Genomic DNA, 16,169 nt, shown 5'->3' on the forward strand with positions numbered 1-16,169 from the left:
AAATATAGACTGAAAAGAATGTGTGTCAAAGAAGTAGACCATGAGTTCCCTTGCTGCTGACTTCAGCTCAGAAACATGACCCCACAAAGCACACTGGAGCTGACCAAGTTGCACCCAAGGATTGGACCAGCCACCCACTGTGGAAACCAGTGAAAGACCACAGGAGAACAGGTGACTCCTCCTCCTCCCAGCATCAAGAGGATCACTAGGACAGACACCACGTTGGAAAGAAGTAAGAATTGAAAGGAAGAAGTCACTATAATAAGGACTTAAATTTAGAATTCCCGGAATATTTACCTCAAAGAGAAATCTGAAATCAAAATAGACTGTTTAAATCGGAGGGGCAAAGAAACCATTGAATGACATTATTTTTATTTTTCCTTGCTACCCAGAGGGGTAAGGTAGAGATGGGGAGAAGAGAGCTTGAGTTTAAGGAACATTATATAGAATGTAGAAAAACAAGATAATCTTTGTTTATCTAAGCAGTATATGAATAGCTTTCTATATTTGGGGATCTCTGAAAGAAGAAATCACATTTTATTCTTGTAGTTATCCCCCTTTAGAAATTATATAGTTATACAATAAATGGCACTGAATGAATAAATCACAAGACGAAGCGATGAGAGAGGTTTTCTAATTCATCATCCCAATTTCAGGTAGACTACCATAATTCAGCACAGAAACCTTTTTCTTGAGGACCTGGAGTATTTATCGTGAGTTTGTTCTTGGCCTGTGCAGTAAGCAGGCAGAATGGTCACTCTCCACTAGCCCTACCTTTCCTTTCCTGTCCTTTCTTCCTTTCATTACAATTTGCAGGCTGTTTTTCTTTACTTGCTGATTGTTAATAAATTTCTGCCCTTCCTCTCCCCACCCCTCATATCAGCTTACTTTTCCAACTAACAAAACACCAGTCTTGTTGAACCATCTATTACAAACACTGGAGCAGAATAGCAAAGGGATTTTTTAATCAAGGAAAAACTTGAGGTTAAATTATTATTATCTTGATTATGTGGGTTGTTCAAAAGAACTTTAATTTTTTTCTCCAATGAGAAATTCCTCCAGATAACCTACTGAGTATTTGAGTCCTCTGAGTCCTCCTGAGGCACTAGCACACTCAATTTTTTATATTGATCAAATTATAAAACACACCATACATGCAATTTGTTAGCTTGACTAAGTTTTGTTTTGCTTTTGTTCTTTTTGGTTTTGTTTGTTGTTTTCCTGTTTCCTTTTTTTTAAAAAAAGGAAACCTCTAGTTCTATCTACTTTAGGGACATTTATTTGGAATGAAATAAAAGTGACTTGTAATTATAGTTTAATGCCTCAAAATAGAAAAATGTGCCAAATTGCTTAACCAAATACATATTTGGTTGGGATTTCAGAGTTACTCCTGAGTCAAGGCCCTGGAAAGTCTGAACCATTGCTTATCTTTAATTTATGGTTCTCTGCTTAGGGCAGCACAGAACTGATTGTTCATAAGGTTAAAATTTTGGCTTACGAAAGTTGTGCATCACAGAACAGGCATTAAGACAAACTTCTATTGCATTCTTTTTTTTAGTTGTGGCATCTCTTTCCCTCCGTTTAAGACTCCCTCATGGAGGTATATCCAATCCTGATTAACAGGGCTGTGGATAAAATGGTCTGAGACAAAGGCAAAGTGTTCGATGAGCTCTTCCTGAGATTCCTGAGCTATTGCATTTCCTTCTTTCTTATTTTGGCCTCATAAAATATTGTTTGTGGTGTCTCACCAGAAATGATCCTGTACACGTTAGCATTCTAACATGCACAATTTTAAAAATGCATTTATCTCCAAGTTTAGAGTAAGAGTAAGACAGAGAACTGCGCTTTTCTCAAGTGTTTGCCAACTTTCAAACCTTTGGCATTTTAAGCAGAGATCCTTACAAAATGGAGTTTTCCCTGACATGTCTGGATGTGTATGTATCTGAACTAACTGAATTTAGTCTTTCAGGGAAGCAGAAGATGACCAAAGTGGCTATGGGGGCAGTGAGGGCCCTGTGGCTTCATTCCTAAAGTTCAGCACAGTGCTCCTCCATCTGTGCAGCTTGGTTGATGTACCAACCAGGATCCTGGCAAGAAACAGATAGCACACTCAAATTGGGTGCTTTGAAGAGAGATAGTAGGGGGACTATTTATTAAGGTGAAAGTAAGGTGAGGAATCTACAAGTACTTTGAGGCTAGTGACAGTTGGATTGGGAGGAGGGATTGGTAGCACCCTAGGCCAGAAGGGGCAAGGGAAGGAAGTAGTTACCAGAACCTAGAGACAGATAACAAACATAGAAAGAGGCATGGGTGACAGCTGTTGGAAAGAGCCTGGCTTCCAGTGGGGATATAGTTGGACTAAAGAAGTTGGATACAGCCAGCCCAGAATGGACTTGTCCTTGAGCTCCACAACTGGAATCCCAGAATAAGGGAGGCAGTTGATGCAGGTCAGACTCATGGAGAAACAGCAGGGTGAATTCTGGATCTGAAAGTGAAAATAAAAGAAATACAAAAACCAATGAGATTGATTCCCAAACTCCAAGGTCATGGCTGCTGCTAATTCATAGGTACCTCTTTGTGAACTAGAAAAATAAAATGCCTTTTTGAGTGACACAGACCTATTAGTGCACAGGGTTTTGTTCTACTGGACTCTGATCAATCTGAGCCAATTGAAGTAATTCTGTTCCCCTTGCCAGAGTTATTGGTTTGGTGATCGGTGCAGAACCTAGTCCAAACCAGTCAGCATCCTGACTATCCCCTGGTAAAAGCCAATGATTCAAGGGCAGGCATGTGTCTGGCAATAGCCTGATGGGAGTGAAGTTCAGAACATTTGATCTATGACTGTTCAAAAAATTCTTTCTTCCTTCCCCAAGTGAACAAGGGAGCTTATGGTCCTGAGAGATTCTAGCATTTACCATAAGGGAAGCCAGACTAAGAATAGGCCCGGTGTCTAAAGGGCAACAAAATGAAGAAATTATCCACAGCTGTTATTTTTATTATTATACTTTTTGTATCCTGAGACTTTGCTGAAGTTGCTTATCAGCTTAAGGAGATTTTGGGCTAAGACGATGGGGTTTTCTAAATATCCAATCATGTCATCTGCAAACAGAGACAATTTGACTTCCTCTCTTCCTATTTGAATACCATTTATTTCTTTCTCTTGCCTGATTGCCCTGGCCAGATCTTCCAACACTATATTGAATAGGAGTGGTGAGAGAGAACATTCTTGTCTTGTGCCGGTTTTCAAAGTGAATGCTTCCAGGTTTTGCGCATCCAGTATGATATTAGCTGTGGGTTTTTCATAAATAGCTACTATTTTGAGATACATTCCATCAATACCTAGTTGATTGAGAGTTTTTAGCATGAAGAGGTGTTGAATTTTATTGAAGGCCTTTTCTGCATCTATTGAGATAATCATGTGGTTTTTGTCATTGGTTCTGTTTATGTGACAGATTACGTTTATTGATTTGCATATGTTGAACCAGCCTTGCATCCCAGGAATGAAGCTGACTTGATTGTGGTGGACAAGCTTTTTGATGTGCTGCTGGATTTGGCTTGCCAGTATTTCACTGAGGATTTTTGCATCGATGTTCATCAGGGATATTGGCCTGAAATTTTTTGTTGTGTCACTGCCAGGTTTTGCTATTAGGATGATGCTGGCCTCATAAAATGAGATAGGGAGAAGTCCCTCTTTTTCTATCGTTTGGAATAGTTTCAGAAGGAATGGCACCAGCTCCTCTTTGTACCTCCCACAGCTCTTACATCATGAATATCCAAGTTAAATTATGCCTGATCTCTATATTTTTCAATCACATTAGTCAATACATTTCCTTTAGTTTGTAAGTCAGCCAGAGTTGAATTTTCTTTTGCTTGCAAACAGGGATTCATAGTTCTTATTGACCTTTCCATTGTGGACAACTTAAAGCTTTTTAGCTTCCTCATTATTTGAACCATACGGGACAAGGAAGATTTTTCTAAAATTGATTCTAACCAAACTACATTTTCAACTCAAACCAGATTGATTTCAATCATTCCTGTAAGTCTATCCTTACTGATGTACACATAGAAGTGAAAGTACCTGCAAAATTATTGAACAGGTTTCAGGTCATGTTTTCTTTCTGACACCTTCTTTAGCATAATTGCAGTGAAAGTATCTTTTATCATCTCTTCAAACAATTGTATTTGCATTTGTCAAAAAATGCTCCCTCTGCGTGGATATCTGCCCAAGACATCCTTTTCATACCCACAATTGAGTTTTCTTTTGGTAATTTTAATATTTTACATTTAACTTCCTTGCTCACAAATGTGAAGGTATAACTTACCATTAGAGACATTTCTGTAAGAAGAAATCAAAAAATGCAAACTAAAGTTTAGCAACTCAGGAATTTGGTTAGGTTTAACTGTCAGGAGCCAGACTCCAAAAGTAGACTAAAGTGTGGCCGTCCTAATCTCTGTAGTGATCAGAGCTTGTCTGAACTCTTTTTTGTATATTTGGTTTATTTCTAGCTGGTATGCAACATAAAACAGCCTTTAAATCAGCTTCCCCATAGGTTATCTTGACCTCTTGAAAATCTGCCTTTGCGCTACCCACAAGAAGTTGATGGTCACTCTCCCGATTGGGAAGGGAATGCTACATGATAAGGCCTCAGTAGACTTTTGTATAGTTTCTTGCTTCAGAGAACTTTGTTCAGGCCCCTCAACAAGAAAGATAAAGTCCTCAGTGTCTTGCTTGGTTTCCAATCTGGTTTCCTCCCTTTCTCTTCCACGCCCTGAACTTTAACTTAACCAGCAGCTCCACTACACAATTCTGTTTTCTAGCTGTGTCTTTGCTCCATCTCTCCACCTGGAATGTCTTCTCAGACTCTCCTCCACAATCTTCTCAGGCTTACCTGGCCAACTCCTACTCATGCTTGGCTCAGTTGGCACCCTCTCCAGGAACGCTCCTCTTTTCACACTCTGGCAGCTTTGCTTCCTTTGCGCTCTCATGTTAGTTCTGTCCTTGCAGTTCTACTCTCAGCGTATCTCAATGTGTGGACTCACCCACTAGAATGAGCTCCATAGGCAGGAACAATGTCTTACTTCTATTTTTATGCCCACTGACCATGGAGAGGGAGTCCCATACTTAAAGAATTCCATGTACAAAAGAATATTTTTATCTCCTTATCCAGGTATGAACTCCCCAAAACATTAGATTTCATATCACAAAACATAGTTGAGTCAACTGAGAAACCAATTAGTTTGCACTCAAGTTAGACATTGAATTGAAATTCCTTTTGAGCTGTGAGTGGAGAAGATAAATTTAAATTCAAATAAAATTTTCAGTTAACAATACTGTAAGTGATATTTTGTTTTTCTAGATAGCATCATAAGTATTTTTCCAATAGCTTGCTAATCATATTCCAAATACTTTCAGCGACTGATGTGATGGTACCTTCAAAAAGCAGCAACAAAAACAACTATTGCAAAGCATTCTTTGAAAACCTGTCATCTATATTGTGTAATAAGTATAGAGTTTTACAATATAAAAACAATTCTGGAGATGGATGGCAGTGACGCTTGTACAACATTATGAATGTATATAATCCCACTGAACTTAAAAGTGATTAACATGGTAAATTTTATGATATATGTAGTTGCCACAAAAAAACTGGGGAAAAATCTGTCAAACAAAAATTCCTGGTGAAAAATATTAATTCTAAATTTCTGATGGGCTTTCTTCCACCTGCTTGGCTCTCATTTCCAACAGCCAGATATTTCAAGGGAAGTTCTAAAGTAGAATTAAAAGGTAGTCTGGTTCTTCTTAGGACCTTTCTAGTTGAGGTCTTCTAGGAAACTCTATCTTCCTATTTGAAATCATGAAATGATTTCAGAATCTGCCTTACTTGTCCAAGGGTCGTGAACCAGCAAGGAGGGAGACTTCGTATCACCACAGATGGTAAGGGATCGGGGAGCTGCCTGGCATGGAACAAGTGTCCACTGAGCGGCCAGGAAAGCCTGTGACCATGGTGAGGGGAGGAGGCAGTGCAGCTGACAGCCACAGTTGATCAGCTAGTCCAGAGAGATATGGCCAGGCAGGCTACTGACCTTGTAAGCAGGGGTGGGCTCCCTTCCAGGACCATGAAGGGGAACTTTAATTGACCATAGAGGGCAGGTAGCTCTGTAAGTACGTTAAGAGCTCAGTATCTGACTGAGAGAAAGTAGTGTAATAGTATTCATAGCTGTGACAGGGAACATTTTAGGAGTAAAGAAAGTCAACTCTTTTTATTTTATTTATTTATTTATTTATTTTTGAGATGGAGTCTCACTCTGTCACCCAGGCTGGACTGCAGTGGCGCCAATCTCAGCTCACTGCAAACTCCTCCTCCCGGGTTCATGCCATTCTCCTGCCTCAGCCTCCCGAGTAGCTGGGAATACAGGCGCCCGCCACCACGCCTGGCTAATTTTTTGTATTTTTAGTAGAGACGGGGTTTCACCATGTTAGCCAGGATGGTCTCGATCTCCTGACCTCGTGATCCACCCGCCTCGGCCTCCCAAAGTGCTGGGATTACAGGCGTGAGCCACTGCGCCTGGCCGTCAACTCTATTTTTATAAATAACTGGACACTAGGGCAAAGAGAGGCAGCCCAAAAAGCCCCATAACCAGCTGGCAGAGACCAGCTTGAGAGTCAAGAGGAGAACACTGAAGGTTGGACTAGGGATGCAAAAGAAAACAGGCACTAGGAACTAGGACCGCCTGTACTCACCACCAGTCACAGGATTTAGGGCAGAGATATTGAAAAGTAAACACCATCACATTATTCTCTGCCCACATTCTTACCATATGGGTACTCAGGATCACTAAGGAAAGCATGCATATAATTAGCCTAGAAAGCCACTTGGATCCTTTCAGTTAATTATCCTTTTATTTCAAAAATCTCATATTAAAAGTATTAGAAACTTCAGTGTTATCTCTGCCATATCTCAGGTTTCCCTATATGTGTGATATAATTCTAGATCCTCTATTATATTTCATATTGTTGTATTTATCTATCTGTCACCACCATTATTTTATGGCTGCAGCTCTAGAATAAGTCTTTTCTCTGGTAGGACAAGTGCTCCCCACTTTGTTCTCCCACATCAACTTCCCGGATCATCTGAAATGCCTTTCTCTATGTACTTGAATTCTTACAAATCTTGATATCACTGCTAGTTTTCTGCCTTTAAAGCAGCTTCAGGCATGATCAACAGCAGCCCTGGAAGCTGCCTAAAAATGAACAGGAAGGGGCTGGGCGCGGTGGCTCACAGCTGTAATCCAAGCACTTTGAGAGGCTGAGGAGGGTGGATCATGAGGTCAGGAGATGGAGACCATCCTGACCAACACGGTGAAACCCTGTCTCTACTAAAAATACAAAAATTAGCCAGGCGTGATGGCGGGCGCCTGCAGTCCCAGCTGTGGAGGAGGCTGGGGCAGGAAAATCGCTTGAACCCGGGAGGTGGAGGTTGCAGTGAACCGAGATTGCACCACTGCACTCCAGCCTGGTGACAGAGCGAGACTCCGTTAAAAAAAAAAAAAAAAAAAAAAAAAATGAACAGGAAGGAACGTGAACGTGCACCTTCCAGAAAAACAAGAAGAGATGAAGAGTGAGAGAGAGAAATGAGAAATGAAAGGAGAATTGGTATGGTTTGGATCTGTGTCCCCACCCAAATCTCATGTCAAATTGTAATCCCCCATATTGTATTTGGGGCCTGGTGAGAGTGAGTGGATCATGGGGATGGAATCGTCATGAATGGTTTAGCATTGTCTTCTTGGTGCTGTTCTTGTAATAGGGAGTGAGTTACCATGAGATCTGGTTGTTTAAAAGGATGTAGCACCTCCCCCATTTCTTTCTTCCTCCTGCTCCCACCATAGAAGACACCTGCTCCAGCTTTGCCTTCTGCCATAGGTAAGAGCTCCCTGAGGCCTCCCCAGAAGCAGTTGCTGCCATGCATCCTGTACAGCCTGTGGAATCATGGGCCAATTAAACCTCTTTTCTTCATAAATTACCCAATCTCTGGTATTTCTTTATAGCAATACAAGAGTGGACTAATGCAAAAAAAACTATATAAAATACGTGCTGTTAATAAAGATTTAAATCCAGTCAGAGCAGACAAATGAGAATTAATTGCAAAAAATAAAAAGGTATAAGATGATATATAAATTGGGTTGTGGTTCCCCAAAAAGATACGTCAAAGTCCTAATTCCCAGTATCTCGCTCAGAAGGGTCTAATTTGGAAATAGAATCTTTGCAGATATAATCAGCTATCATACTATAGTAGGGTGGGTCTTTCATCCAAATATAACTGGTGTCCTTATAGGGAGAGGAGAAGACAGACACCTGAGGGAGAAGGCCATGTGGTGATGGAGGCAGAGACTGAAGTGCTGCAGCTTCAAGTCAAGGAGTGCCAAGGATTGCTGTGAACCACCAAAAGCAAGAAAGACACAAAGGAGGATTCTATCCTACAGATTAGAGAGGAGACTATGGACCTGCTGACACCTTGATTTTGAATTTTTAGACTCCAGAACTGTGAGATAATAAATTTCCATTGTTTTAAGCCACCCACTTTGTGGTACTTTGTTATGCAGGCCTAGGAAACGAATACAGAAAAAAAAGTCATACCATATCTCATCAAATCTGATACACCATTGATTGCAAGATGCCCTGTTATATTATGCACCTTGAAGAGATTTTAAAAAGCTGTCAATTTGCTGAGAGCGGTGGCTCACACCTGTAATCCCAGCACTTTGGGTGGCTGAGGCGGGTGGATCATGAGGTCAGGAGTTCGAGACCAGCCTGGCCAATATGGTGAAAGCCCGTCTCTACCAAAAATACAAAAATTGACCAGGCATGGTGGTGCGTGCCTGTAGTCCCAGCTACTTGGGGGGCTGCAGCAGAAGAATCACTTGAACCCAGGAGGCGGAGGTTGCAGGGAGCCAAGATCGTGCCACTGCACTCCAAGCTGGTCAACAGAGCGAGACTCTGTCTCAAAAAAAAAAAAAAAAAAAAAAAAAAAAAGAACGCCAATTCAATTATGGCACATCGTCAGTTGTAAGATGCAAACTAATTGAAAGATGTTAAAAAAAAATATCTTAGAATCTGTAAAATATGGTACCTCGATTCTATCAGCTCAGTTAAATAATAATGTTTGGGTGAGTGTTAACTTGTGCATCATCTAAGATGCCAGGTACCTTGAAAGTACTTCCCACTTAGTGTCTAAACAGACATCAACCCAAACTGGACATTGTCGATAAGTAAGGTATGTAAAATGATACCAAACAGGTGTAATTCGCTTTAAGGTAAACATGGGTTGTATCATGTGGTGTTAATCTTTACTTCTGGGGAATATCAAGCCTGGGAAAAAAAAATAAAAATTGAATGAGCTATTTCTTCCTTCTTCCTTTCAAGTTACTTCTGTGTTGCTTGTTACCATAATCACGGCTTTCGTTTTGTATCCTCTTAGAATCCCTGACTGTCTGGGCTAGTGGTTCTCGACCTGACTGCACATCAGAATTAGTTTGAAAACATTTTTTGAGAATTTATTCCTAAAATTCAGAAGCTTGGTAACACACTCTGTTGAAAAAATTATGGAAAAAGATTTTCTCATACATTGCTAGTAGTAATACAAAAAAAATCTGACAATACTCATGGAGAAAAATTTGATAATATCTATCAAAATGCCTTTCCACCCAGAAATCTCACTTTTAGGAATTTGCTTCCAATGGGTTACAGTGCTATAAACACAAAAAGAAAACAATTCTAGGTAAAAAGGTTACTCACTGTGGCATTTTTCGTCATTTTTTTAAAAATGGAAATTATCCATGTCTATCTACAGGAGGCTAATTGAACAAGTTCTACCATAGCCACACAATGGAGTACCCTTTTGCACTAGAGCTATAAAAAAAAAATGAAGACTTCTGAGAGTGAATATGGAGAGAAAAAAAGCAAGATACAAAAGAGTATGTTGCCATTTGTATATATCTATCTTACATAAATATATAATTGTTTATTTTGTCAAAAAAAAGGAAGGATACACCAGAAATAAATATAAATGGTTCACTCTTTGGGGTCAGAGGAGAGGAAATCGGTGGTAACACAAGTTGGGAGGCATATAAGGCTTCTCAAAGTACAAATTTTTAATAGTTTTGAGGGTTTGGGGGATGTATAAATATTTTACGTATTCAAAAATAAAATTGTATCAGCAAGGATGGAAAACACATGCTAAAATATAACTGAAACAGAAACAAATTGACCCTACCGTATATTAAAATAACACAACCTCATAGGAAAGAAAAGAATGATTCAAATAACTCATGAACACATTTTACTTAATGTACACCTTTAGTGAGATATTTTCTCAAGATAGAAAGAAGAACATGACTTAGTAAGTTTGTTGATTATTAAAACTATTTTGTGTATTATAATATAAAGCAAATGAGCAAATACATTGGTGTTGTCAGGATTCAGGGTTCACACTGTGGGAGAAGCAGTGTGTAAATATGGAATGGGGAAGGTAAGGAGAAATCCAGAGGTATTGGATCTGAAATGGAGTCATCAGCACGAATTCATGATTTCAAAAATGTATATATTCTCTGCCTCCTGAAGGGACCCAGAAATAATGTCACCTTGAGGCATTGTACATATTAATATCAAGATCTTGGTTTTGAAATACTACTCACTACTCACTACTGAAAGCAAACAATGTTTCCTGGAGAAATGGCTAATTCCAGATTACAGACAGACAGTGTACAAGGTGAACCCTGAACATTCTGTGTCAGAAAGCTCAGGAAGTGCCCAGAGAATGATAAATACAATCAAAAGAACAAAGCGGCCAGCATGAAAGGCCAAATATGAGATATTTGGGAATTTAAAAAATGAACATAATGGATCGTAACACATTGAATTTTTTAAAATTCTTGAGCCTGTAGTGATACTGGAGGAAGGAGTCTTTTGTTTACACAAGAATGCCAGAAAATAAATGTAAAAGGGATAATAAAATTAGTAAATGACTATTTTGCAGTCTCTAATGTAGTTCAGACAAAGGTCATCAGTGCATGCTAAAACTACTGGGTGAAAGTGTGTTGGAGAACATGATATTCACATAGTATCAAAATGTCATCCCATCGATTACTTATTAATTATAAAGGAAAAGCATAACTTCAAAATGAAAAAAATAAAACTTGACAGACACCATCTTAACCAGGTAACCAAACATCACACAAAACACACAGAGGCCCCTGATGTGATGTAATCGAATGTACACAACAGCACTTGTGCAGTTTTTCTGCCGAAGATATTTAACCTAAATCTAGTCATGGGACACAATCAGACAGATTTAGAGAAATTCTCTAAGACAAGCCTTAACTCTTCAAAAATGGCAGGTTAATCAAAGGCAAAACATAGGTGGGAAACTGCTTGGAACTTAAGAAAGACAGTACAACTAATGCAAGGTGTGGGATCCTTGATTAGAGTCTGGATTTTTAAAATCAGCTAAAAGATACATTACTAAACAAACAAATAACCAACCAAACAAATCATTTTGGGACAACTGAGATAGTTTAAATATTGACTTGTTATATTGTTCACTGCAGTGCAGAACTTTTTTTTAAACCCTATTTCAATTAGATGATATTATTCATATGCAATGGGTATCAAAGTTTTAATGGCCAAGAATTATTAATACAACAAATAGGTCTTCTAAGCATTTCATGTAATATTTTTAAGCTTATTAGACTTTTTTATGTCATAATAAGGATACTGATTCAAATGTAGAGATTATTTTTCCTTTGGTAAAGATGAAGCCTGTGGTTTTTATAAACTCCCCTTTTCTCTCTCTGCCAAACAACTGAAAATAATTGTTTGACAGCTAGTCAGCTCCACAAAAACCTACCACAGAAAGTGAATTGAAAAGTTACAACAACAAATAAACCAAAGAAAAAAGTAAATTAAAATAATTCATGCCTATGAACAGATACCTTAGTTTTTTTAATCTCTTCTTCTCTTGTAATAATTAGCACATGGCCTTTTATATGATAGATGCTTGTCACTTCTCAAGACCCAGCCAACTAACTAACAGTTAGTAGGATTGACTCAGAAACAGGGCACAACATGAAAATAAAGCTCCTAGAACTTGAACTATGACAGAAAATTGGTGATCATTGGGCTACAGGATCAGTGCTTCCAATGATAGATGCCACATCCCAAAGTGTGGTTAAACAGTGGGGATGGTAAATACCTGGTGGTCATGCTGTCTCTCCTTTTTCTACACCCACAACAGACACTGTATTCTTTTTCATTGGCTTGCACCTTTGCCTCATCATTTTCTTCAACCCAGTACTCAAAGTCACCACCAATAGTCAGTTGAAAATGCATTTCCTATGAAATAAGAACTACAATTTTGAAATTCTTCTTGTTTCAGATTAGGCTAGAGTAGCAAGAAGAGGAGGCTATATCACCACAGCTTTGAGAGTAAGCTTGCCAGGCTAGCAACCATGCAGAGATAAATAACGCTCAATAGCTGTTAAATGAGAAAGTGAACTAAAGTAGAGAAGAACAGCAAAAATAATTTTCTTCGACATCGCATCTTGTATCATGACCTCAGTATGGCAAGTGCTTACCTGGTTGCAAACTGAGCAAAAGCAAAAAAGCTGCCCCACTTCACAAAGATAAGTTGCTGGTTGAGATATCAGAAAACAAGTCTGAACCAGATGGCTACAAAGGTGTTATTTCAAAGTTTTCACAGGGCTGGTGGTATCTGCTAACCTGGGGTGTTTGGAATAAATTCAAAGGCTGAGTCTTTTACAAGTAACACCTATGCTTCCTTACTCTCTGAAATTCTACCATTATTAATTTTTTTAATACTAGGCTTTTAGGCACTAAATAGGGTACACCATGAAGCAGTTTGAAATTTTATTGAAAATGACATATTTTGGAAAAATTGTTGTGCAGCATTTTTTATTTGCAAAATATTTTTGTTACAAACATCCTAGCTAATTATCCATCCTAGTTATTCAGGGACTAGACCACCCTTACATTACATATATGAAAAATGAGAGAGGTAAGTTCAGCTTAGTGAAGTTAACTTTGCATGCCTCCTAGCCAGTGAAAATCAAAATAATTTGCCCTACATTGTGTAGTAAAATAATCATCTGGCCATGATTAAAACCCTCAGTCTCAGAAACTCCTGCTCAGTTCCCTGAATAATTCAGCCCTTTTTATAAGGATTTTGTTGTTTCATAATATATTTATTTTTCTTGAAAAATTAGTCTCCTATAGCAAATGCATAGTAGTCAAAACTGTAATTGTTGACTAGGAAATAAGGATGCCATTTATTTATTTTATATCTTCCATTTCTCATATTCCCAGCATTACCATTTCTTTCTCCGTAGCTTATAAACATGACCAAGAATCTCTAATTTTATGAAATCTCTTGACCTTATGTCCCCATTAATAAACTAGTTTGCTGCTTCCTCTTTTTAAACTTTTTGACAAAATAACCTATATTCACCATCTTCATTCTGGCACTACCCAATCATTCCTTAGCTCACATAAATTTACTTTCTGTTCCAACCAATTAATTGACATGTTCTATCAAAGTGCATTCACTGACTCAATTATACTCAAGTCCAAAGGGCACTTTGAGATTTTATTTATTGTTCTTGATCTGATTGATGTATTTAGCTTTGTTGAGGTCTCTTTCTCAACTCTTTATATTTACCTCTGTCCAGTCCTTCTCTATCTCTTTCATGAGCTACTCCCAGTTTGCCTCTCTCTTAAACATTGAGTTTCCTAGTTCCATTCTTCTTCCACTGCTTTTTTCATGGTGAAGGTTCTCTTTGGACTGTCATCCACTTTCAGGATTTTAACTACTTTCCATGTCCTATTGATTTTTGAAACTAAGTCTTCATCCACGACCTTCCCTCCAGATTTCAACTCACATATACAATTATCTGTTGGATGCTTCCAATAATAGGAGATCCACAGGCTACATATAAAATTTATTTCATGCTCAATCCTGCCCTTCCCATATTCCCTACATCATTTTATAAATAAACATCTACAAACCTTAATTCTGAGAGCTTTGCTAGTTTTCTCTATGCTCTCATTCTCCATATTCAATTAAATAACATATTCTTTGCATTGTATCTCCTAGATATTTATTAATCTTCTCTGCTCTACTTCTATATCTCTCATGTAGTTTCAGTCTCATAAGTTTAATTATGTTCTAATTGAATTTCTTATTTGTAGTCTCGACTTCTCCAAACTCATTCACTGCACCAAAGCCACCTGGGGTAAAACCAAATCTGATGATCATTCTCCTTCTTACGGTCCTCAAAGCTTCCCTATAGCTTACAGGATAAAGTCTAAGTTTGTAAGAGTGGGTACAAGGGCCTTTAAAACCTGACTTCAGTCTACCATTGCCAAAGATGCCTGATACTCCCTGACTCACTATTTAGTAGTACAAAAATATCTGTAGTTTCCCAGGCTCATGGAACTTTATCAAGCCTCAGCTGTTGACTGTGTCTGGAACACTCTTCAAATATCACCCCTGTGGGACTTATTAATAGTGTTTTCACTATTTCCAGATACTCTTCTGGGTACATGGTAGGATAGCACTCCCCACCCCCTTGAAGATGGGCATGACCATATGACTTGCTTTGGCCAATGATAAGTGAGGAAAAGTGATGTGAATTGCATCCAAGCAGAAGAATTTAGGAGTGATGTATGATTTTTTGTCTTCCTTCCTCCTGTCATGGCAAAGTAACATTCCAGAGGCAGTTTAATTTTTTTAAAGCTAATTGCTGCATTTTATTTAGCCATTTGTCTTGAAACCAACATCCGGAATTAATTCAAAAGAATGGTATCCTCTAGATCTGTCACCACATTAGTTGGGTGACTTTGGGTAATTTAGCAGCTGAGTGCCTCAGTTTCCTCAACTGTAATATGTAGATAATAACACTATCCGCCTAATAGGGGTGTTGTGGGATTTTTAAAAAGTCAATTCACAAAAAAAAATGCTTAAAATGGTAGATATCTAGATATTTGCCTTATAAAATGTGCCTGTTGATGTGGTGGTTATTATTGTGATATAATGATGTCATTTGCCTGATGACTATCTCTTTCCCATAGGCTTTGATTGTGCCTTTCTGTCCTTCAGTAAAAATCAACCTAGATAAGCCTTGCTCCAGGTAGCTCTCTTTATCAAAATGCCAGTACCAGAATTGCCATTTTGGAGACTGGAAATATCCAGAATAGAAAAGGAAAGAGTGCAGACCTGTGGTCAGGTTTCAGCTACACCAAGTGGTCAGGGTATGTTTGCATGATTAACTTCTATGAGCTTCAGTTTCTTCAATTTTAATATATAAATAGTAATATGTAGAGGGCTTGGGGGGATTAAAGGAAATAATATGCATAAGGAGTCAAGCATCATATCTAGCACACAGCAATTTCACAATACGTGATTTTCATTCCTAGTTACTGTTATCATGTTTATCATCGTGAATCCTGATGAAAGGCTGTCATTCTGGGACCATTAAATAGGTTTTAACTTTGCTTTGCCTCCACTACAATTCACAAAACTAAGGGCAGACATACAATCACATTTTATTTATCCTGAATGCAAAATACAATGCTCAGTAAATATTTATTGGATTCAACTGAATTTTTAATCAAGTGTTTTGGATAGCTCAAATCCATGTGATGAATCTCTGTGTTGAAGACAGAGTTAGGGTTACATTTGGAGATGGCACAAACCCCCGGCCTCTCCCAGCTGGGAGGCAACTGCCATTGGCATGCCATGCCACTGGTCTTAGGAACTGCCTCTCTATCTGAACTGTTAGAATTGCCACCTATAATGCTGGTGATTGTTCACAAACACTACGCACATATCTGTAGCAGCTTCAGCACTGTGCAGGTGCAGTAACACACACAGACTGCCTGAAAATATTTGTTAAGCTCTACAAAAGGGCAACCACTGACAAGAGATAATACTATAAACTGAGGAATTCTCTCACTCACTGTAGAAAATCTCATAGAAACAATTAGCATCAAAGTTTGAGACTTTGGGACCCTGGCTATAAAAGTATAATACTTTTTTTTCTGTATCTCATACTTTGACCAACTTTCAGCAGAGAATGAAAAGTATGGAAGCTTTAAA

At 38.5% G+C, this 16,169-nt stretch overlaps 1 long non-coding RNA gene across 1 annotated transcript in view; it reads right to left on the reverse strand.

Annotated features, from left to right (window-relative positions):
• Nucleotides 1-279: 279 nt before the first annotated feature.
• LOC115935006 (uncharacterized) overlaps nucleotides 280-16,169 on the reverse strand; it is a 214,332-nt gene continuing 198,442 nt past the window's right edge. The window contains exon 3 of the long non-coding RNA XR_010134115.1: nucleotides 280-2,485. This is a non-coding gene — a long non-coding RNA (uncharacterized lncRNA). The remainder of the gene's footprint in view (nucleotides 2,486-16,169) is intronic.

This window comes from Gorilla gorilla, chromosome 5, assembly GCF_029281585.2.
Source record: "Gorilla gorilla gorilla isolate KB3781 chromosome 5, NHGRI_mGorGor1-v2.1_pri, whole genome shotgun sequence".
In the NCBI taxonomy this organism is placed as follows: domain Eukaryota; kingdom Metazoa; phylum Chordata; class Mammalia; order Primates; family Hominidae; genus Gorilla; species Gorilla gorilla.